The sequence below is a fragment of the Lithobates pipiens genome, unplaced genomic scaffold (assembly GCF_037356315.1).
Source record: "Lithobates pipiens isolate NorthernLeopardFrog02 unplaced genomic scaffold, aLitPip1_a1.2 Scaffold_23, whole genome shotgun sequence".
Taxonomy (NCBI): domain Eukaryota; kingdom Metazoa; phylum Chordata; class Amphibia; order Anura; family Ranidae; genus Lithobates; species Lithobates pipiens.
Window position 1 is genome coordinate 215229960 of NW_027507785.1, and position 25169 is coordinate 215255128.

The 25169-nt window shown below is 47.9% G+C and overlaps 1 protein-coding gene across 1 annotated transcript in view; it reads left to right on the forward strand.

Moving 5' to 3' along the window:
- Positions 1 to 487: 487 nt before the first annotated feature.
- TDRD5 (tudor domain containing 5) overlaps positions 488 to 25169 on the forward strand; it is a 521267-nt gene continuing 496585 nt past the window's right edge. The window contains exon 1 of the mRNA XM_077452843.1: positions 488 to 568. The gene's annotated coding sequence lies outside the window, so the exon portion shown is untranslated. The remainder of the gene's footprint in view (positions 569 to 25169) is intronic.

The following is a 25169-nucleotide window of genomic DNA, read 5'->3' on the forward strand; positions in this document are numbered from 1 at the left end:
TAGATGAAAGGTTTGGCACTGGGAAATACTTTTTGAAAGATAAAAAGTGCATTTTATATACAACTATATAGATCAGAGCAAAATGAGGGACAAATGAAGGGGACAGAAGGACATTGCTCCAAATCAGGGACAGTTGGGAGCTATGTATCAATTCAGAAATGTTTCACCAGCAACAAATTACAGCTGTTGCCATTCATAGCCCTGGAAATTCAAGCAAAACATCAGTAAGCTAGTTTTTTTTTTTTTTTTACCAACAAAATGCAGATATATTAATGCACTATGTCACTTATCATGCCAAACTCCACGCCATCTTGTGCGCGGATCAGTACCACGTGATGTCTAAGGTTCCTCTATGCTGACACAAGCAGAGAGATCCGCGCCTTCTGAGAACCACAATGGTTCACACTGCCCCCGGCGTCTGGTAGCCGCCACTACACCACGTGCACCGCATTACTTGCTACGGCGGAGCTCGCGGAGTGATCCGTGTGTTGCGTTACTGCCGAGGCGGAGTAATCTACGCTGGGAGGATCGCAGAGTGTAGCTGCGCTGTTGAGAGTTGGAAAGTTCAGTAAGTATTTTTCACTTATAAAATACAAGACTTGAATTGCAGCCACGTATCACTAGAAAGAAGGTTATTAATACTATAAGGTCTCCAGGTCCATAGAGTGCGTCTGCATAACAGAAAGGACAATGTTATACATTTTGCCATGCCTCACTAGCCCATCATTTGAACGGGGTGGCTCTCTTTAGGTGTGTGTATAAGAGCCCATACATTTTAGTTGGCGCTTTACTGATGCACAACAACAAATCTATTAGTGAATTCTCTACATGTTGGGTTTAATTTAAAATTCTGTTACTGCAATATAATAGTGCGACTAGGGCACCTAGCGCTACCTAAACGATCCTGGAAGGCAGAGGAGTAACCAGAACCCTCAGGGCCCCAGTAAAAGAAACCTTGAAGGACCCCCCTGTCATGGGGGCCCTTGCTACTTTTCCAGGCCCTTTAATGCCATTGCAAGGCCCTTTGTTGTGGTCCTGCAGTGAGACCCCTTCATGGTTGCCTAACTTAAAAGAAGTCAAGTAAACTTTTTTTTTTATTCATGTGTCCAGCCAGACATTGTAGGGGGAGAATGTATGTACCCCCCCCCCCCCCAAAAAAAAATGCCTTTGAAACCCTCAGCATGCCTCTATACCCCCTGGACATCTCTGTACCTCCAAAATAGCCCCTAGCTCACTTTTGTAACCTACAAATACCTCTGCAGCATCCACCATACACCCCCCTCCAATCTCTGCACCTCCTAGAATTCTTTTTGTCCTGCAGTAGGGATGAGCTGAGGCATGGTCCACGTGCTGAGCCTACCCGCCAGGAAGTCAGTGCTGTGCTAATCACAGGCAGTGAGACATTGCCCGATGTGTGTCTGCAGAGATCGGGCAATGGCTCACTGCCTGTGATTAGCGCAGCACTGCGCCGACCATGCAAACACTCCTGAGCTCATCCCTATCCCACAGTATGCCTCCATAAGCCTAGCGAGCCATTGTAAACCCCAGCAAACCCCCCCCCCCCCCCCCACGCCCCCACGCACACACACACACACACTCTGCTGCATAGATGTGGTCGGTGGGTTAGTCAGTTTCCCGTTAAGAGGGATACATGTCTTAGCTGCGTCTACCAAATGTCGTACTATTGACCGTCTGTAGACCCGCATTGGGCCATTGTTAGCGTGAGACCCCATTCACACCTGAGCGTTTTGTAGCTTGACGCCTGAAGCTACAAAACGCTGGAAGGGAAAAAATCCATTATTCTCAATGGAGATGGTTCACATCTCCACTCCAAGTCACCTGAAGCCCTAAGCCTGAAGCTCAAACAAGTTCCAGACCCTTTTTTGTTGCGCGAATCGGGCTGATTTGGGCGTTTTTCTTCTTTTAACATGGGTGACCTTTTGCCCTGCACAAATTTGCGGCAAATCACGGTAAAAAACGCCGCGAATCACGGTAAAAAAACACGCAAAAAACGCTTGAAAACCCTACGCTCAGGTGTGAATGCAGCCTGAAGGAGGAAAAATGCTGGGTCGTTAGGCACTTCACGGTACGTAAATTTCTGTGTTAGCTTGCGGACCTCTCCCCAGAAACCTTGGATCCGGGGACAGGACCAGAAGATGTGTAGCAGGGTCCCCCTATCCTCCTGGCAGCACCAGCATAAATATGACGCCTCTGTGAAAATCTTGTGCAGTACTGTTGGCGTTCTGTACCAACATGTAAGGACTTTATAATTCGTCTCTTGGATTTTGGTACATATAGATGACTTGTGGGTAAAGGCTAGAATATGTTGTGTTTTGCTGATAGAGAATTTGCAGTGCAAGTCTCTCTCCCATTTGATCAAGTATGGGAGGTGGTTTTCCTCCGGGGCGTGATTAGTATGTTGTATGTAAGAGAGAGTGTATGTAGAATTGTTCCTTATTCTGTACAGAGCTCTTCCCATGTTGTAAGGCAGGGGTCTCAAACTGGCGGCCCTCCAGCTGTTGCGAAACTACAAGTCCCATGAGGCACTGCAGGATTGACAGTTACAAACATAACTCCCATAGACACAGGCATGATGGGACTTGTAATTTTGCAACAGCCGCAGGGCCGCCAGTTTGAGACCCCTGTTGTAAGGGGTTTGCGTGTCGTGTTAGGAGGGGCCATAGTGCTGAGAAAGTGGCATAGCTGTAAGGCTCGTTAATGTTTTCCAGTGTCCTTCGGTGCTGAAATGAGATGCTTGATGCGTACCTGCATCAATCAAGGCACGGAATTTTGCATCTTGCATCCCTGGTTTGAATCAGGGATTCCCCAAAATTGTGCGAAGTGGCGAGTCATTTGGGGACAGAGACAATTTAGCACAGATTTTGACGGTGTTGCCTATCAGTGGTTGTCTTTTGATGTCCGATGGCAGGTCCGCGTAGCACCACGGAGTTCTGCGTAGGGTTAAATCATAATTTTTAAAGAGCAACTGTCATCTCTGTCCAGCAGCGACTCCTCTTCTGACCTGCTGTTGACTCACCGACAGTCCCATCCACAACCAGTGGATGCGCGCTAACAGACGCTGCCATGATGGATCTGAAATGACAGGTGCTCTTTAAATGTAAGGATTTATTCTTGCTGGTAGTTAGAATCTTAAATATTTGCAAACCAAATTAAAGCGTGGTTCCACCCTAAAGTGGATCTTCCGCTAATCGGTACGCTCTCCCCCTCCGGTGTCACAATTGGCACCTTTCAGGGGGGAGGGGGGTGCAGATACCTGTCAAAGACAGGTATTTACACCCACTTCCGGGCATAGACCTCCGTGGGAGTCTATGCCTCTTCCTGTCCTGCCGCGCTGTCTGCTGGGACACACATGGGTCCCAGAGACAGCGCGGAGAATTCCTATTGCGCTGCGCGACTCGCGCATGCGCAGTAGGGAACCGGGAAGTGAAGCTGATTCGCTTCACTTCCTGATTCCCTCACCTAGAATGGTGGCGGCAGCAGCCGAGAGCCAAGCGATCGATAGGCCTCGGCTGGCGGCATCGCTGGACCCCGGGACAGGTGAGTGTCCATTTATTAAAAGTCAGCAGCTGTAGTATTTATAGCTGCTGGCTTTTAATATTTTTTTCCCCAGTACAGTCCCGCTTTAAGGTTTCCTATTCAGAATAATAAACTATCAGGTTAGTATAACATCAATATCAGAACTGATTCAGTCATATAGTTTGTATTGTACATAGATTTGCAATGTGATAAAGGAATATACCTGAACTTTGTTTTATGTTATGGTTACTGTGAAATTTTGTGAATGCATCAATGCTGTACATGTTAGTGGACAGTGGGACCAGATAAGTCCTCCAGTGTGAAAGGGGCCCAAGATATTTTTGCTCTGTATTCACTCCACCTCCAACCCCCAGCACTTTTCTGTACCCCCCCCCCCCCCACTTTCACCTTGAATGTTGATGACAGTCTATTGTGCCAGCAGCATCTCCCCCTGTACACCCCAGATTATTTCTGTTGCAGTTTACTATGCAGTGGTGGGAGGGGGCGATCCGCAGCCCTGTGGTGCCCATGGGATCTCCCTGGGGCTTGGAGTTTACTTCCCAAGGGTATACAGTGGAGAGGGGATGGTCCTCTGACCTGGTATGTATTGGCTTCACTCTTCAGTGTACAAGTTAGTTGCTCTGCTTGTACACTCTTGCCGATACATGCACAGGTCAGAGGCCCCTCCCCTCTCCACTGTATACACTCAGGAAGTGAACTACTAGCCCCAGGGAGATCCCACAGGCACCACAGAGCTGCTGATCATCTCCTCCCCCACTGCATAATAAACTGACAGCCAGAGGTGCATGGGGAGATTCCTGGTCTTGGGAACCCCCCCCCCCCACAGTGGCAGAACACCCCCCCCCCCATGGCACCTGGGTGCACCCCACACACCCACCCAGCATCTGCCCTATGGCATGGGGTGCTGTTGCGACTCCTATAGCTACACCCCTGCTAAAAGGTCTGCCTAGAAGCTTGATCAATAATATTGCAAGGTCTACAGCCGGCTTAGGATTTGGTGATCTTGTCTGGAACTGTCCATGATTTAGGCTGGTTTCCCGTGGGGCACCTAGCTGCCGTACCTCCAATTTTGGATTTCAGTTTGTCCAGGAAACACAGACAGCATCCAGCCCAGTGATATCACTAGGGTTGGTGTCACCTGGTGCAGTAAAACATGGTGTCACCCCACCCCCCCATAAGTTTTGGGGTGCGTCAACTTTGTGCTGACACCCTCAGCAGATCACAGGGGCAGTGCAACTGGAATGCGGTGTTGGAAACCACACGGGAACGTGGCTTTCCAACACTGCTTTCTAGTGTGAAAGCAGTCCTTTGCATCCCAGGATAGTGGAGCAGCTGAACTTTCTCAGGCCTGTTCACATTGGTAAACTAATCTTCCCGCACTGCCCTTGCAATCTGCAGCGGGTGTCTGCAAATTTCAGGGCACCCCAAATTCAGGTCAAAACTACAGTGCATTTGCCCCAACCGGATAGCATGGTACAGAAGTACTATGCGATCCAGTTGTAGTGTATGCCCTACTTTTGGTGTGGTGTGATTTCAGCCCATTTGAAATGAATGGGCTAAAATTGTATTGGACTGCACTTGGATAATGCGTACCTGTGTGAATGAGCCCAAAGCTGTGAAAAATAAACAATGAACCAAGTTGAAAAAGCTATAAAGAAAGCATTACTATTAAAAACAAAAACTTTAAGAGCCAGTTCACACAGGGGCGACTCAGATCCGACTTCAGGTCGCCCCTAGTCGCCTCAGGTCGGACAACATGTAAAAATCAATGTAAGTGAATGAGAGCTGTCTTAATGCACACTACTGAAGTCGCTCCGACTTCAGAAAAGGTTCTTGTACTACTTCAATCTGACTGGTACCCATTGATTTCAATGGAGGTCGCCTCCAAGTCGGATCTCCGTCTATACGGAGGCGACTCTCACAGAATTATCAGCTCTCAAGGGGGAACTCCACGCCAAATTTATTTAAAAAAATTGGAGTGGGTTCCCCCGCCGAGAGAATACCAGGCCCTTAGGTCTGGTATGGATTTTAAGGAGAACCACCTACGCCGAAAAAACGGCATGGGGGTCCCCCCCAGATCCATACCAAACCCATATCCGAGCACGCTACCCGGCCGGCCAGGAAAGGGGGTGGGGACGAGAGAGCCTCCCCCTCCTGAGCCGTACCAGGCCACGTGCCCTCAACATGGGGGGGGGCGCCCCCTCCACCTCAAAGCACCTTGTCTCCATGTTGATGAGGACAAGGGCCTCTTCCCGACAACCATGGCCGTTGGTTGTCGGGGTCTGCGGGCGGGGGGCTTATCGGAATCCGGGAGCCCCCTTTAATAAGGGGGGCCCATGATCCCAGCCCCCCACTCTATGTGAGTATGGGGTACAATGTACCCCTACCCATTCACCTGTGAAAAAAAATGTACAAAAAAAAACCACAACACACAAGGGTTAAAATAGTTTATTGCACAGCTCCGAGGGTCTTCGTGGGTCTTCTCGCCGGACTCCTCTGCTATCTTCTGCTCTTTAGCTAGCTCTTTCACTAGCGGAGGAGCCCAGCTTTCTTCTTCGCTGCCACCCTCTTCTTCCGACTTCGGGTGTCTTGTCCCCCTCTTCGGGGGTCTTGTCCCCCTCTTCGGTTCTTCTTGCCGGACCACCGCGCCTTTTTCTAACTCTTTAACAAGCGGTGGCCCGGTCTTCTGTCGCCGCTGTGTCCTGTTCTTCTCTCCTGGAGATGTTGCCTCATCGCTGTCTCCAGTCCCAATGACAGGACACGCGGTGTGCGGCGACTTATATAGGGACATCGCCGGATGATGTCCCAGTATGATGTCCCTATATAAGTCGCCTCACGCCGCGTCCCTGTCATTGTGAGCAGAGACAGCGACAAGGCAACATCTGAAGAGAAGAAAAGAACAGAAGACGGCGACACAAGACCGGGCCACCGCTTGTAAAAGAGCTAGAAGAAGGCGCGGTGGCCCGGCAAGAACTGAAGAGGGGGAACAAGACCCCCGAAGTCGGAAGAAGAGGGAGGCGGCGAAGAAGAAAGCCGGGCTCCTCCACTAGCAAAAGAGCTAGCAGAAGATAGCGGAGGAGTCGGGCGAGAAGACCCCAAAGACCCCTGGAGCTGTGCAACAAACTATTTTAACCCTTGTGTGTTGTGTTTTTTTTTTTTTTTTTACATTTTTTTTTCCACAGGTGAATGAGTACGGTTACATTGTACCCCATACTCATTCACATAGGGTGGGGGGGGATCCAGGGGCCCCCTTATTAAAGGGGGCTCATGGATTCCGATAAGCCTCCCACCCGCAGACCCCGACAACCAACCTTAGGCACTCCCAGAGGAGAAGTGATTGTTAACCCCTTTTTCAGCAGGCGATTGGCTATCCAGGCATAACAACCGATGCGGCTAAAAGCTGCTCGGCTGTTATGCCGGAGGAGCGGGAGGGGACGCCCCCTCCCGCCGCTGTTAACGGTGCTCCCACTCGATCGGGAGCACCGATTCACGTTCCGACGCCTCCGGCTGCTGGGGAGGAACTGGAACGAAGCCGTAATCGGCTTCGTTCCAGTCTCCTCATCGTAAACACGGAAGCGACGTCATGACCTCCCTTCCCGTTTACTCGGCTGCCAATGGCGCCGGTTTAAAAAAAATATCCGGTATTCAGAATCGCCGTTTTCAGCGATCTGAATACATTGAAGTGTAAAGGAGGGGTGGGGGGTCTTTAGACCCCCGATCCCTCCATAAAGAGTACCTGTCACCACCTATTACTGTCACAAGGGATGTTTACATTCCTTGTGACAGCAATAAAAGTGATCAATTTATTATTATTTTTTTAAAACAATTTAGTCATTTTAAAATAAATAAAAAAATATTTTTTAAAGCGCCCGCCGTCCCCGCGAGCTCGCGAAGCAAAGAAAACGCATACGGAAGTCGCGCCCACGTATGTAAACGGTGTAAACGGTGTTCAAATCACACATGTGAGGTATCGCCGCGATCGTCAGAGCGAGAGCAATAATTCTAGCACTAGACCTCCTCTGTAACGCTAACCTGGTAACCGTAAAAAAAATGTAAAGCGTCGCCTATTGAGATTTTTAGGTACCGTACTTTGTCGTCAATCCATAAATGCGCGCAATTATAAAGTGTGACATGTTTGGTATCTATTTACTCGGCGTAACATTATCTTTCACATTACGCAAAAAAATTGGGCTCATTTTACTGTTTTTTTTGTTTTTTTTTATTCATGAAAGTGTCCCTTTTCCCAAAAAGTTGCGTTTTAAAACACCGCTGCGCAAATACCGTGTGACATAAAATATTGCAACAATTGCCGTTTTATTCTCTAGAGTCTCTGCTAAAAAAATATATATAATGTTTGGGGGTTCCAAGTAATTTTCTAGCAAAAAATATGGATTTTAACTTGTAAACGCCAAATTCCAAAATTAGGCTTAGTCATGAAAGGGTTAAAGTGGAAGTAAACCCTCCTATTGTTTTCAGCTAAGGAAGCTGCCTTCTTGGCCTCTGTTTATTTTTCAACTGCCTTGATGCTGCACATGTGATCAGTTATCATAACAGCCATTGGACAGTTTGTTTGAGAGCACATCTACTGTTAGTGTTACTCCTGATCCCCACTCTATGCGCCCATAAGTCACACAGAGCCAAGACTTGGCCCTGCTGCAGCTCTCTCCTCATTGACACATTGGCTATGATGGGCAGGAGCCAATGGCTTCCGCTGCTGTCTCAGCCAATGAGGAATGAGAGACCTGGCAGATGCTTGGCTTTCGTGCACATCGCTGAATCCAGAGGGAGCAAAGGTGAGTAGGGCTGAAACGATTAATCCAGGGGTTGACAAATTTGTTTGGAATCTAGGAGCCAGCTAAAAAAAATTAGGAGCCAGGTTTTTTTTTTTTTTTTTTTTTTTAAATGACCGACAGCTTTATTTTCAATATAAAAATGAACCAATCTTTAATTTAACACAGACAACTAGAACCAAACGTTATATATAGGCATTTAACTTGTGTAGGTAATGAATATATTCTGATGTGACTCCAAGTGTTTAATGCTGGTTAACTAAAGAATGTGACTGCTTTTATTTCCACCATCTTCCCGCTTATTTACCGCCATATCCCCGCTAAGGGTATTCGAACAGGTCCACCTGAAAAACTGACAGACTAACATGATCAGACAGCCCGTGAGAAAGGGACCAAGCAGGGAGATTACAAATCATAATTTTTTTTTTTTCATTAAAATTAATTTTTTTTACTTTTAAAAAAAATAAATAAAAATAAAAGCTATTATGAAAAAATAAATAAAATAAAAGGCTATATGAAGCTATTTAAACCAGCCACCACACTCACCGTTAAGCAAAAGGCACCAGATGACACCCGCAATCACTTAATTCTCTTCTCCACTTTGGGAAGGAGATGGGCGGGCAGTGAAAACAGGCAGGGCTTTGAAGCTCCATTAGCATTGCATTAGCATTGTTGGATGTGTTGTAATGTCAACATCCACCACAAAATGGCGCCAGATTACAGAAGGGCGCAAAGCCGCGGCCTCAATTTTTGGCCTGCACGGCCTGATGCGATCACACGGCGGGGTCCACACGGAGACAGGATACCCCAGCTCTGTCATGCCATGACGCAAATTCTAGTCGCAAATGCGACCTGGCGCCCGGGGTCTGTCGAGCCTTGAATTAATCGATTATGAAAATCATTGACAACAATTTTCATTATCGATTAGGTGGTCTGCTAAGGGCATGCAACTTCCTCCCTGCCAGTCCCGCCTCTGCTCGAGTCCCATACAATCCTCTGTATATAAGCCGGCACCGCTCATGTGACCGGGCACGTCCGCCTTCGCTGACATCTGCAGGGTATTCTCAGCCCCGCCTGCTGCCTCGAGGGAAGAGAGAGAAGCCGTGAGTGCCGAACTACCATATAAGGTAGCGGCTTACTTTTTTAATACAGCGAACTTGGCAAAGTATTCATTTTGGTATTTCTGTGATGGGGGGGAGAGGTTAGTGCCCCATCGTTGGTGTTCCTGGGGGAGCGAAATGGTGCCCCATCATTGGTGCTCGGGCGGGTGATAGTGCCCCATCATAGATGTTTCTGGGGAGAAAAGTGCCCCATCATAGATGTTTCTGGGGAGAAAAGTGCCCCATCGTAGATGTTTCTGGAGGGAATGGTGCCCCGTCGTAGATGTTTCTGGGGAGAATGGTGCCCCGTCGTAGATGTTTCTGGGGAGAATGGTGCCCCGTCGTAGATGTTTCTGGGGAGAATGGTGCCCCGTCGTAGATGTTTCTGGGGAGAATGGTGCCCCGTCGTAGATGTTTCTGGGGAGAATGGTGCCCCGTCGTAGATGTTTCTGGGGAGAATGGTGCCCCGTCGTAGATGTTTCTGGGGAGAATGGTGCCCCGTCGTAGATGTTTCTGGGGAGAATGGTGCCCCGTCGTAGATGTTTCTGGGGAGAATGGTGCCCCGTCGTAGATGTTTCTGGGGAGAATGGTGCCCCGTCGTAGATGTTTCTGGGGAGAATGGTGCCCCGTCGTAAATGTTTCTGTGAGGAATAGAATACTGCCCCGTCGTAGGTGTTTCTGTGAGGAATAGAATACTGCCCCGTCGTTGGTGTTTCTGTGAGGAATAGAATACTGCCCCGTCGTTGGTGTTTCTGTGAGGAATAGAATACTGCCCCGTCGTTGGTGTTTCTGTGAGGAATAGAATACTGCCCCGTCGTTGGTGTTTCTGTGAGGAATAGAATACTGCCCCGTCGTTGGTGTTCCGGGGGGGGGGTGTGGGGTTGTGGGGAAGAGGGGGGAATTCACGCAGGTAAAAAACCTTGAGCCTCTAAAACCACTTTTAAAGAGAAGTACGATATGTATCAGCGTATAACACGCACCCCAAGTTTAGGAGGGAATTTAAAGCGGGATTCCACCCTAAAGTGGAACCTCCGCTGATCGGAACCCCCCCCCCCCCCCTCCGGTGTCACAATTGACACCTTACAGGGGGATGGGGGGTGGAGATACCTGCCCTGCCGCGCTGTCTGCTGGGACACACACGGGTCCCAGTGAGAGCGCGGAGATTTCCTATTGCGCGGCGCAGCTCGCGCATGCGCAGTAGGGAACCGGGAAGTGAAGCCGATTCGCTTTACTTCCTGATTCCCTCACCTCGAATGGCGGTGGCAGCAGCCGAGGCCCGAGCGGTCGATCGGCCTCGGCTGCCGGCATCGCTGGAACCCGGGACAGGTGAGTGTCCATTTATTAAAAGTCAGCAGCTGTAGTATTTATAGCTGCTGGCTTTTAATATTTTTTTTTTTGGGCGGAATCCCTCTTTAAAAGAAAAAAACTTTTAGGAGGGAAGTTTAAGGAAAAAAACTTAGATTTAAATGCCCATCAATGCAGCCTTGTCAGTGATTTGCAGCCTTCCATTGCAGCCTTGTCAGTGATTTGCAGCCTTCCATTGCAGCCTTGTCAGTGATTTGCAGCCTTCCATTGCAGCCTTGTCAGTGATTTGCAGCCTTCCATTGCAGCCTTGTCAGTGATTTGCAGCCTTCCATTGCAGCCTTGTCAGTGATTTGCAGCCTTCCATTGCAGCCTTGTCAGTCATTTGCAGCCTTCCATTGCAGCCTTGTCAGTCATTTGCAGCCTTCCATTGCAGCCTTGTCAGTCATTTGCAGCCTTCCATTGCAGCCTTGTCAGTGATTTGCAGCCTTCCATTGCAGCCTTGTCAGTCATTTGCAGCCTTCCATTGCAGCCTTGTCAGTCATTTGCAGCCTTCCATTGCAGCCTTGTCAGTCATTTGCAGCCTTCCATTGCAGCCTTGTCAGTCATTTGCAGCCTTCCATTGCAGCCTTGTCAGTCATTTGCAGCCTTCCATTGCAGCCTTGTCAGTCATTTGCAGCCTTCCATTGCAGCCTTGTCAGTCATTTGCAGCCTTCCATTGCAGCCTTGTCAGTCATTTGCAGCCTTCCATTGCAGCCTTGCCAGTCATTTGCAGCCTTCCAGTGCAGCCTTGCCAGTCATTTGCAGGCTTCCATTGCAGCCTTGCCAGTCATTTGCAGGCTTCCATTGCAGCCTTGCCAGTCATTTGCAGGCTTCCATTGCAGCCTTGCCAGTCATTTGCAGGCTTCCATTGCAGCCTTGCCAGTCATTTGCAGGCTTCCATTGCAGCCTTGCCAGTCATTTGCAGGCTTCCATTGCAGCCTTGCCAGTCATTTGCAGGCTTCCATTGCAGCCTTGCCAGTCATTTGCAGGCTTCCATTGCAGCCTTGCCAGTCATTTGCAGGCTTCCATTGCAGCCTTGCCAGTCATTTGCAGGCTTCCATTGCAGCCTTGCCAGTCATTTGCAGGCTTCCATTGCAGCCTTGCCAGTCATTTGCAGGCTTCCATTGCAGCCTTGCCAGTCATTTGCAGGCTTCCATTGCAGCCTTGCCAGTCATTTGCAGGCTTCCATTGCAGCCTTGCCAGTCATTTGCAGGCTTCCATTGCAGCCTTGCCAGTCATTTGCAGGCTTCCATTGCAGCCTTGCCAGTCATTTGCAGGCTTCCATTGCAGCCTTGCCAGTCATTTGCAGGCTTCCATTGCAGCCTTGCCAGTCATTTGCAGGCTTCCATTGCAGCCTTGCCAGTCATTTGCAGCCTTCCATTGCAGCCTTGCCAGTCATTTGCAGCCTTCCATTGCAGCCTTGCCAGTCATTTGCAGCCTTCCATTGCAGCCTTGCCAGTCATTTGCAGCCTTCCATTGCAGCCTTGCCAGTCATTTGCAGCCTTCCATTGCAGCCTTGCCAGTCATTTGCAGCCTTCCATTGCAGCCTTGCCAGTCATTTGCAGCCTTCCATTGCAGCCTTGCCAGTCATTTGCAGCCTTCCATTGCAGCCTTGCCAGTCATTTGCAGCCTTCCATTGCAGCCTTGCCAGTCATTTGCAGCCTTCCATTGCAGCCTTGCCAGTCATTTGCAGGCTTCCATTGCAGCCTTGCCAGTCATTTGCAGGCTTCCATTGCAGCCTTGCCAGTCATTTGCAGGCTTCCATTGCAGCCTTGCCAGTCATTTGCAGGCTTCCATTGCAGCCTTGCCAGTCATTTGCAGGCTTCCATTGCAGCCTTGCCAGTCATTTGCAGGCTTCCATTGCAGCCTTGCCAGTCATTTGCAGGCTTCCATTGCAGCCTTGCCAGTCATTTGCAGGCTTCCATTGCAGCCTTGCCAGTCATTTGCAGGCTTCCATTGCAGCCTTGCCAGTCATTTGCAGGCTTCCATTGCAGCCTTGCCAGTCATTTGCAGGCTTCCATTGCAGCCTTGCCAGTCATTTGCAGGCTTCCATTGCAGCCTTGCCAGTCATTTGCAGGCTTCCATTGCAGCCTTGCCAGTCATTTGCAGGCTTCCATTGCAGCCTTGCCAGTCATTTGCAGGCTTCCATTGCAGCCTTGCTCGGTAGTTCTTGGCGGCCTTCAGGTATTTTCGGCCACAATCGACTATTTTTAGCCATTCCCGGCTATTTTCGGTCACATTCGGCCGTTCTCGGCAGCTTTTTGCTTTCCGAGAACGGCCTTGTCAGTCATTTGCATGCTTGCATTCCAGCCATTTGCATCCTTGCCAGTCATTTGCAGCCTTCTATTGCAGCCTTGCCAGTCATTTGCAGCCTTCTATTGCAGTCTTGCTCGGTAGTTCTTGGCGGCCTTCAGTTATTTTCGGCCACAATCGGCCGTTCTCAGCGGCTTTTGGAAAGCCGAAAGCCTCAGAGAAAGGCCGAAGATAGCCGAGAATACCCGGAAGCCGCAGAGAGTGGCAGAAGCGTTTAGAAACAGCGGGGGATCGGCGTATAACACGCACCCCTGATTTCCCCCTGATTTTAGGGGGGAAAAGGTGCATGTTATACACTGATAAATATGGTATGCTTGTGTTTTTTTTTTTCTTTTCCTGATTTATACTTGGTGGATGCAGCATCTGTCCCCCCCGCGCCTCTGCACTGAGAACCGAGTAATCGAACACCGCCGATCGATTGGTTCTGACAGCTCCTCGAGCAGAGAGCCACTGACTGTCATTTGGCGGCTCGCTGAAAGGCTAAGTGTGATATCAGTCCAGGCACCTGGCAGATCCCGACTTCCATTCCCGGGATGATGCGGTGCCAAGACTGAAATCCGTGACTTGAGCCGAATTGCACTCCTGTGATCCATAGGAGAAGTACAGCCAAACGGATTTTAAAGCTAAACTAAAGGTATCAATACTCGCCTTTCCAATTATCCCTTACTGACAACATCTCCTGTAGAGCTGAAACAACTAATCGATTATTAATCGGCCAGTAACATAATGAGGCAGAAAAAAAAAAAAAACCTTTATAGTACAAAAAGAGCAAATAATCACTACTGTAAACATTACTTTCATAGTTCTACAGTAAAAAAATGAACCCCTTACAGTAGTGATTATCTACTTTTATCAAATTTTTTGTACTAATTGTAGTTTTTTTTAACCCCATTATGTTGCTAAACGTCTTGGACCTGGTTCACATCTACAGTAGGTGACCGATATTGTGTCAATCTCGCCGCTGACACCCTACGAGCACCGTCGCGGGAGCCAGTGCCGAGCTGGCTCGCATCGGGAAAGGAAAAATGTTTTTTTTCCTTTCCCGTTAAGCGACAAGCATCGCTGGCCGGGTTGACACTGGTGCGGGGATCCGAATTGGGTTCCTGCCAATGCCAAGCACTGTGTTTGGTATGAATCCTAAAGAAGAACTCCACGCCAAATGTAAAAAAACGACGTGGGTTCCCCCTTGGGAGGCATACCAGGCCCTTAGGTCCGGTAGGGATTTTAAGGGGAATCCCCTTCGCCGAAATAAAACGGCGTGGGGTCCCCCCCCAAAATCCATGCCAGACCCCTATCCGAGCACGCAACCCGGCCAGTCAGGAAAGGGGGTGGGGACGAGCGAGCGCCCCCCCTCCTGGGCCGTACCAGGCCGCGTGCCTTCAACATGAGGAGGATGCTGGGGCTGTGACATTGTAAGGGGGCGGGGTCACCATGTGACATCAACCGGTGACCCCGCCCCTTGTCCCTATATAAGTCGCTGCGCACCGCGTTCCTGGCATTGCGGCCCGAGAGAGTGTCGAGTCAACATCTCCAGAAGAAGAACCGAAGACGGCGGCGGTGACGGCGACAGAAGACTGGGCCACCACTAGTAAAAGCTGGAAGAAGAAGCGGTGCCCGGCAAGAAGAACCGAAGAGGGGGGCAAGACCCCTGAAGTCGGAAGAAGAGGGCGGCGACGAAGAAGAAAGCCGAGCTCCTCCGCTAGTAAAAGAGCTAGCAGAAGATAGCGGAGGAATCCGACGAGAAGACCCCCGAAGACGGAAGACCCCTGGAGCTGTGCAATAAACTATTTTAACCCTTGTGTGTTGTGTTTTTTTGTACATTTTTTTTTTTTCACAGGTGAATGGGTAGGGGTACATTGTACCCCATACACATTCACATAGGGTGGGGGGCTGGGATCCGGGGGCCCCCTTATTAAAGGGGGCTTCCGGATTCCGATAAGCCCCCCCGCCTGCAGACCCCGACAACCAATGGCCAGGGTTGTCGGAAAGAGGCCCTTGTCCTCATCAACATGGGGACAAGGTGCTTCCCCAAGGCACCCCCCATGTTGAGGGCACGCGGCCTGGTACGGCTCAGGGGAGGGGGGGGCGCTCGCTCGTCCCCACCCCCTTTCCTGACCGGGCTGCGTGCTCGGATAGGGGTCTAGTATGAATTTTGGGGGGGACTCCACACCATTTTTTTTTCGGCGAAGGGGATTCCCCTTAAAATCCCTACCGGACCTAAGGGCCTGGTATGCCCCCGAGAAGGCATGCAAGCTTCATGATTGAGGCGACATTATTGCCTCGCTCTGGCTGCTATAGGAAAATGACATTTTCCTATTGCAGCCAGCGCAACGGGATCGCGCTGGTTAGAGGAGCCAGTCGCCGGGAACCAGCGCGATACTGTCGCGCTGGAAACACAATATCGGTAGCACCTACTGTATGTGTTTTTTAGTGCTTTTTGCAGAAACGCATTACAGTTCATTTACATGGTTTCCTATGGGACACGTTCACATCTGGGCTTTTTTTCCGCCGCTGCATATTTGGAAAGGGTCAGGGACTGTGCTTTTTTTGGTTCAGTATACTTCAATGGAGAAGCTGCAAGAAAGCATGTAATGCGTTGTTGCAGCAATTTGTGTTTTGTTAATCTGCCTAACAACAAATTGGCCAAAAAAAAAATGCAAAAACACAAATCGCAGCAAAATCGCATGCCCAAAAATCAAAACGCACAGCAAAAAGCACTGCAGAAACAGATCAAAAGCAAACTGCATAGGTGTGTACTGAGCCTTATGCTGACCACACTGATCAATTTTCAAACGACAATATTCAGACAAAAAAATTTTGTACATTCGCTGAATGAAAGAATGTTTTTTTGAAATTTTCACTTGTTTTTAACATTCTTTTTTGAAAATGAATGTAATTTCTGAATGAAAACCACATGCACTGTCTGAAAATTCCTTTGACCAAGAAGTTTTCCATTTCCAAAATTTTCCCGTCACTGTGATTGAAAATGAATGTCGAATTGATCCCACTAACGATTAGAAAATCGAACGGCCATTTTTTTTTCTGAAGGAAGACTTTTTTTTAAATAAAAAAATTTGATCTGAGTCTGATATTTACCAGATTCCCCCTTTAATAGTATATATCCTCTAATAGTATGTACAGTATATCTCTTTTGTCTGTTATTCTCAGAGTGGATTATATATTTTGCTCCCTAACCATATAGTTGGTTATCTATATTTAGCACTGCATATTTAAGAATAAATTTCCTTTTTCTTAAAACTTTACATATCAACTAACTTATACACCATACTTTTTTTTTTTTTTAAGATTAATCGATTAATAATCAAAACAATAATCGGCCAACTAATCGATTATGAAAATAATCATTAGTTGCAGCCCTAATCTCCTGTGTACTTATTTTTGACCATCTTCATTGGCCTGTGTGGGATGATGTCACTCATGCGCAGGAGCTAGTCGTTTTGTCACACAAGAATTGGGTGGGCCGTTGTAAGCTGAGCTTGTGAAACTCTGTTAACATTACAGGTGTAACAGCTAACCTTTAATTATGCTTTAAAGTGGCTGTAAACCCTTACAAACCACTTTGACCTACAAGTAAGCCTAGATTAAGGCTTACCTGTAGGTCCAAGAAATATCTCCTACACCTACACGGTTTAGGAAATATTTGCCAAAAGATAGGTACCGCTGTCTACGGTGCATGCGCCGTAGACAGCGGTGCACAGGCGCACTGAGCGTGCCGCTGTCAACTGCGATATGCCACGAGTTGCGGCTCCCGTGCGCATGCGTGGGAGTGATGTCATCGCGGCTCAGTCGAATGACAGCGCCGGAGCAGGGAGACCCACCAAGAAGATGGAGGCTCCGTACACAAGGGGACAGCGGTGACTTTGTTGGCTCCTGTGTCAGGTAAGTGACACATAATGGACTACTATGCGATGCATAGTAGTCCATTATGCTTTACCTTTTGCAGGGAATCAAAGAGGAAGTAAACCCATTAGGGTTTACTTCCTCTTTAAAAGATAAGTTCACCCTTTGGGAAAAAATAATGCACATATTTTTGCAGGTCAGGGGTGCAGTGGCAGACTCCTGCAAACAAGCCCTTCAGCTTTCAGCCCCTACCTGCATACAGGCTGGCTGTTTACAAGGGCAGAGCTTGTGAATGAACTGTGAGTTTGCTTATCAGCACCCTCACAGTTCATTTTAGAACTACAAGCCTTTGTGGCTGATGGTACTTCTAGTACAAGTCATGCACAGGAAACTGTGAATGAGTGACACAGCTGTATTCATTTCAGATAGTGGCAGTGAGCGTTGGTTGAAGATCCCCCGCTTACTGCCACTGGGGAGGGGGAGAGCCTGCAGCTACTGGAACATGTTCCACCCCAAATATGGGTAGAACATGTAACATGTTCCAAAAGGTAACCTTATCCTTTTTAAAAGCTTAAAGGGGTTCTCAAGCCTAAATATGTTTTACTCTAATTCATTCCTTGCATTAAGGTAAAAAAGGTTTAGGAATCGGCATCCCCAAGCCTTCCCCCTTACTCTTTTACTTACCTGAGCCCCCATTCGATCCAGTGATATGCACATATGCAGCTCTCTTCTCCTCTCACTTCCTGGTCTCACAGGCTTTGCTGAGATAGCGAGAGCCACTGTCAATCAAACCCAGGGATGAGGGGGTGGGGCCAAGTCCCACTGTGTCAAAAGATGCAGACAGGTAGGCTTGGGAGTGAGGCTGCACAAGTACCCCAAGAGGAAAAGGCTTTCTGTCCCCATTTTCCCATAGCACCAGGTCCTTCTAAGGTTTGCGATGCTCTTAGATCCATGAGTGCAGCATTGGCAGTTTTGCACCCTACCCTTTGGACTGGCAGCCAGCCTTGAGAGTGTTTACAAAGATCCTTGCAGAGGTGGTTGCATACCCCCATCTCCAAGGGGTAGCACTGACCCCCCCCCCCCCCCCCCCCCATCTGAAAGACCTATTGGTTTACAACCAGAGTCGAGATCTTCTTTCCGACCTGGACAAGGTAGTGTGTACCTTGGAGTGTCTAATCAGCCAGGAAATATCCTTGCTGGTTCCAGCAAGGTAGAGGGCCTCATAACAGCAGTATCATCCCTCCTAGAAACAGAAAAGGGCTCCTACAGAAAGGTTATGAGAGTTCTCGGGTTGATGACATACTGTATTTCCCTGGGGGCTCAGCTCCATTTTAGGACTCTCCAACAATTCCTCCTATCCTCCGGGGACAGGAAAAGAGGAACTCAGGACAATAGGGTTTCGTCTGAGGGACGGTCTTCTCTCAGATAAAATGGCTGTGGTAATTACTAGGGTTGCAACAATACCACTTTTTTACCATTACTCATCGTTACTGATACTTTTTTTTTTATTTATTTTTTTATGTCAAGTGACAGTAGCGCTGATGGGCACTAATGAGGTGTGTACTGTCAATAGTTTTTTTTATTTTTTATATATATATGTGTGTGTGTGTGGGGTTGTTTTTACAATGCTTTTTTGGTGGGGGGTGGAGAGTGGACAGTGCCATTGTTTTTATTAAAAAAAAATTTTTTTTTTTTATCAACCCTGTTCGGGGTGTTTGTTTTTTTTTTTTTTTTTTTTTTTTTTTAATCTAATATCAAGGGTTTAAACGGACCCTTGACATCTCCTCTTTGAGACCAATTAAAGGGGCTACTTGAGGACTGGAGTTGAGAAACATTGTTCTAAAATAACTGGCTGATCCTGCCTGGTGCTGGCCTTCCCTTTGTAAACTGACCATGTTTATCATGGCTGGTGAGCTGCTAATACCATGGTCAATTTATGTACCTCCTTCATCTGCTGTCTCTCCTCTCCCCCTCCCTGCGTGTCAGCTAGTGTCAGTGCCTGCCCCCTCCTGCTGCTAAAATAACTGTGTAATTTATAGATTCCCCTCTGTGATGTTATACTCCCCGGTGTATGTTCGATATAAAAAAAATATATAGCTGTATACCTTATTTCAAAATGCAGCTCGGCAGTCACGTGACCGCCCACCTCCCTCCTCCCAACTGATGTCAGCCCCTCCTGCTGTACCTCTCAGATCAAGAGAGGAGAGTGGTGGGCAGTCACGTGGGCGGGAGAGGCACTCTGAAATGAGGTATACAGCTACATATTTTTTTGATCGTACATCACGGGACACAGAGCCATAGTAATTACTATCTGGGTTATAGTCCACCTTCAGGTGCTGGACACTGGCACGCCCTAAACAGGATGTTGCCTCCCTATATAACCCTTCCCACTACTGGGAGTATCTTTTTTTTTTTTTCGCCAGTGTCTAAGGTGTTGGTCACGAGTGAAGATGTGCTCTGCTCAGCTCCACTGGAGTAATCCTTGCTGGGGCTAGCTATGCAGCCGGATCCATTCAAAGTGTCTTTTAGGCCAAATTGAATGGTATCCAGGCCTTGTAAACGCGAAGAAACAAGGTTTTGCCTATAATGCTTCTCTTTTTTTTTTTTTTTTAAGAGAGCTGGACCCCGGGATCTAGTACTTTTGGTATTAAGGCCATAAAGTTTTACTGTCAGGGTGCTTTTTACAGGTCCAGGATTGTGGGTCCCCCGAGGGTCCCCGGTTCCTGAATGTTTGTTAACAGAACCCACGTGAAGGGTGAAGATTGGATCTTTTGGTTTTACCATAGAAAATCCTGTGGTGGGAACGGTAAGTGGAGTTTTTCTAAGGAATTTTTTAACTTTCTTAGAAAATGTCTCTTTTAAAGTAAATGTTGTCATGCCTAAGTGTCACCACTGGGTGGGCTGTATGGAGCACATACCTTCTCATGCTTTGCTCTGAGTCAAGCTGTGTCACAGAAGCAGCAGATTTCTTTTCCTCCGGCTAGCAGGCAGACCTCCGGTAAGTTTGGGGGGGTTCTGCTTCCTCCAAACACCCCCACCTGAGCTTAACTCTTCCCTCTTCAAGAGGCTGAGTATAAGGGAGAACTAAAAATGATCAGCAATGAGGTTTTCTTTCAGCGCCCCTACACGGCGGTGGCTTCCAGGTCTTCTCCACGCCATCCCTCCCTCAGCCAATCTGGTCGGATTGCGGGCCCTGTGCTTGCGCAGGAAAACTTTTTTATTTAAAAAGAAAGGACAGTATTGGTTTCCTCTTCTTCTTCTTTTTTTTTTTTTTTTTCTCTTTTTAATATTCATAATTGCCTAGGTGGATGCGGGGTGGGTCCAATTCTGCGTCTGTCCCCCGGCGCCTCTACACTGAAAACCGAGTGATTGGGCACCGCCGATTACTTGGGTTTTCAGAGCACTGTGAGCAGAGAGCTGTAGACTGTAAGTCACAGCCCTCTGCTCACCTCCCTCTTCGCTCATTGGAGCGCTCAGCTGTGGAGGGGGTGGAGCAGGCATCTCAGGCTCTCAATGGCTTGCTGAGAGGCTGAGACGGGTGTCAGTGCACCTGGCGGGTCCAGACTTCCATTGTCGGGATGACACGGTGCCTGGACCGATATCTGACATCGGCAGAGAGTGGACTTCAGTCAAATTGCACTCCTGTGATCCATGGAAGCCCAGCAAACAAGCTTTGGCTGGACTTCTCCTTTAAGGGAAAGGAATTTCCAGTTAAAATTAAGTTCCACCCACGTTTTACACTCTTCACCATCCAGCACAAACCCTTTGTCAGGGCTGGCTTAGCCCTTCCTCCTCTGGGCTGGCCGCTCAGCTGTCGGCTAATTGCCAGCTCTCTTCTCTTTCCACAGTTACCAGCTGTTCCCGATGATGCTCGTCTGACCTGCCTATTGAAAGCCTTCCTGCTCACTTTTTAATTTACCTTCGCGTTGGTCACATCACAAGGAACCATCTCTTGCTGTTTGTTTCAAGACTGGCTTGCTGACATCCCTCCTGGCTTCTTATCCTGCTTGCAGTTGCTCTCCTTGGATCCCTGACTTCTGGCCTGGCTGATTACCCAATCTGGTTAATGAACTTTGGACTGGCTGACTACCCGATCTGGCTACTGGACTCTGGCTATGCTTGACTACGCTTTTTTCTATTTACCTTTTTATTTTTTATTAATAAACAAGTGTGATTTGATTGTACTTCTGTCTCAGTCTGTTTCATGGTTTCTGACACCCTTAAAACCAACTGGCATTTCATTTTTTTTTTTTTTCATTACAGCTTTTTTTAGTTTTTCCCTTCCTCCTTAGTGGCCGTGGCCCTGCAAGTAATTTCCGGCTTTGCAATGTGTCCTTAGAGATGTGTCAAAAATCCCAGGAGGCAATAGATTTCCATAGCAAAGGGGCGGCGCCACGCCAATGCCGTTGCTATGGAAACCCGATCCACAAGTTGTTATAATGCTTGTGCCGCACTGCTCATATGTGAAATCGGCAGGTGCATGCTGGGTAGCCAACATACACGGAATTCAGGAAGTAATACACTGTGGCTTCAGATGCCCAGACAGAAGATGGCCGCAGTGTGCTGGGACTTCCTAAGGTAAGAAAAAAACACTGCACATATCCAAAACAGCCCTTAGTGTATACAATACCTTTAGTAGACTACACTAAGCATGAGTATTATAGGGGTATAGCGCAACACCGCTTTTTTTGTTTAATTTATGTTTATTTAACCACTTTCAGACCGGACCATTTTGCTGGTAAATGACCAGAGGTCTTTTTACACTTTGGCACTGCGCTGCTTTAACTGGTAATTGCGCGGTCATGCAATGTTGTACCCAAACAAAATTTGCGTCCTTTTCTTCCCACAAATAGAGCTTTCTTTTGATGGTATTTGATTGCCTCTGCGATTTTTATTTTTTGCGATATAAACGTAAAAAGACCGCAAATTTTGAAAAAAAATGATATTTTCTACTTTTTGTTATTAGAAAAATCCAATAAACTCAATTTTAGTCATACATTTAGGCCAAAATGTATTCAGCCACATGTCTTTGGTAAAAAAAAAGTCAATAATTGTATATTTATTGGTTTGCGCAAAAGTTGTCACATCTACAAACTAAGGTACGTTTTCTGGAATTTACGCAGCTTTTAGTTTACGACTGCCTATCTCATTTCTTGAGGTGCTAAAATGGCAGGGCAGTACAAAACCCCCCCAAATGACCCCATTTTGGAAAGTAGACCCCCTAAGGAAATTGATAAGAGGCATGTTGAGCCCATTGAATATTTTATTTTTTTGCCTCAAGCGATTGAATAATGACAAAAAAAAAATTTTTTTTTTTTTTTTACACAAAGTTGTCACTAAATGATATATTGCTCACACATGCTATGGGCGTATGTGAAATGACACCCCAAAATAAATTCTGCTGCTTCTCCTGAGTACGGGGATACCACATATGTGGGACTTTTTGGGAGCCTAGCCGCGTACGGGGCCCCGAAAACCAAGCACCGCCTTCAGGCTTTCTAAGGGCGTAAATTTTTGAGTTCACTTCTCACTACCTATTACAGTTTTGAAGGCCATAAAATGCCAAGATGGCACAAAACCCCCACAAATGACCCCATTTTAGAAAGTAGACACCCCAAGCTATTTGCTGAGAGGCATGTTGAGTTCATGGAATATTTTATATTTTGCCACAAGTTGCGGGAAAATTACAAACTTTTTTTTTTTTTTTTTTTTTTTCACAAAGTTGTCACTAAATGATATATTGCTCACACATGCCATGGGCATATGTGAAATGACACCCCAAAATAAATTCTGCTGCTTCTCCTGAGTACGGGGATACCACATATGTGGGACTTTTTGGGAGCCTAGCCGCGTACGGGGCCCCGAAAACCAAGCACCGCCTTCAGGCTTTCTAAGGGCGTAAATATTTGACTTCACTCCTCACTACCTATTACAGTTTTGAAGGCCATAAAATGCCAAGATGGCACAAAACCCCCACAAATGACCCCATTTTAGAAAGTAGACACCCCAAGCTATTTGCTGAGAGGCATGTTGAGTCCATGGAATATTTTATATTTTGCCACAAGTTGCGGGAAAATTACAAACTTTTTTTTTTTTTTTTTTTTTTTCACAAAGTTGTCACTAAATGATATATTGCTCACGCATGCCATGGGCATATGTGAAATGACACCCCAAAATAAATTCTGCTGCTTCTCCTGAGTACGGGGATACCACATATGTGGGACTTTTTGGGAGCCTAGCCGCGTACGGGGCCCCGAAAACCAAGCACCGCCTTCAGGCTTTCTAAGGGCGTTACAGTTTTGAAGGCCATAAAATGCCAAGATGGCACAAACCCCCCCCAAATGACCCCATTTTGGAAAGTAGACACCCCTAAATTTAGGGGTACACTAGTGAGACTAGGTAATAAATGGCGGGTGCCCTGAAACTATAAAAAAATAACTAACCAACCAGCGTCACCTGTAACAGTTATATGGTGATCACTGGTGAAAGGGTTAACTAGGGGGCAATCAGGGGGCTTTATGCGGTAGTATATGGGGGTCCCTGGCGCTATAAAAAGCTGCGGCGAACCTAAATACCTACTTGCCTAACTAGCGTCACCTGTGACACTAATACAGCGATCAGAAAAACGATCGCTTATTAGGCTGGGTTCACACTGGAGCGATGCGGGAACGCCACGAATGCGCGGCGGGTTCCCGCATCGCATGCCTCCCGGCGGCAGTTCACACTGCCCTATGCGAACTGCTGGGAGTGTCAGTGAAATGTTACTGACACCCCCAGATCAGTTCGCATATCGCAGTGCGATCTGCAAACTCGGATCGCATGGTGTGAACACCCATGCGATCCGATTCTGCTGCGGGCCAAAAAAAGGGTCCCGTGCGAATTTGCGGCGGGTGCGGCGGGTGTGGCGGGTGCGGCGAATGGCTGAACTCGAATCGCACAGAGATCGGATGTGATTTGCACTGCAGTGCGAATCACATCCGTTCTCAAACCGCTGCAATCTGAACCCAGCCTTAGTGACACTGGCGACGGGGGGTGATCACGGGGTTAAACCTTTATTGGGGGGGTTAGGGGGGTACCTTAGAACTAAAGGGGGCTAACCCTAACTGCCCTAACAGTTATTAGTCACAAATGACACCCGCCGGGTGATCAGGGGGTTAAACCTTTATTAGGTAATAAATGGCGGGTGCCCTGAAACTATAAAAAAATAACTAACCAACCAGCGTCACCTGTAACAGTTATATGGTGATCACTGGTGAAAGGGTTAACTAGGGGGCAATCAGGGGGCTTTATGCGGTAGTATATGGGGGTCCCTGGCGCTATAAAAAGCTGCGGCGAACCTAAATACCTACCTGCCTAACTAGCGTCACCTGGGACACTAATACGGCGATCAGAAAAATGATCGCTTATTAGGCTGGGTTCACACTGGAGCGATGCGGAAACGCCGCGAATCCGCGGCGGGTTCCCGCATCGCATGCCTCCCGGCGGCAGTTCACACTGCCCTATGCGAACTGCTGGGAGTGTCAGTGAAATGTTACTGACACCCCCAGATCAGTTCGCATATCGCAGTGCGATCTGCAAACTCGGATCGCATGGTGTGAACACCCATGCGATCCGATTCTGCTGCGGGCCAAAAAAAGGGTCCCGTGCGAATTTGCGGCGGGTGCGGCGGGTGTGGCGGGTGCGGCGGGTGCGGCGAATGGCTGAACTCGAATCGCACAGAGATCGGATGTGATTTGCACTGCAGTGCGGTGCGAATCACATTCGTTCTCATAAACCGCTGCAATGTGAACCCAGCCTTAGTGACACTGGCGACGGGGGGTGATCACGGGGTTAAACCTTTATTGGGGGGGTTAGGGGGGTACATTAGAACTAAAGGGGGCTAACTCTAACTGCCCTAACAGTTATTACAGTCACAAATGACACCAATGCAAAAAAAAAAAAAAAAAAAAAAAAAATGACATTGGTGTCACTGTGACTGGGGGGCAGGGGTAATTGGGGGGGTGATCGGGGGGTAAAGGGGGGGTGTGAGTGTGCCTGGCATGTTCTACTGTGTGTGGGATGTGTTGGTGCAACTCACTGATCCGCTCTCCTCCGTGTCGGAACGAAAAATACCGACACGGAGGAGAGAATACATCACTTCCTCTCCTGTGTTTACATTACAGGAGAGGAAGTGATGTCACCGGGGATTTCTATTCGTCGGGAG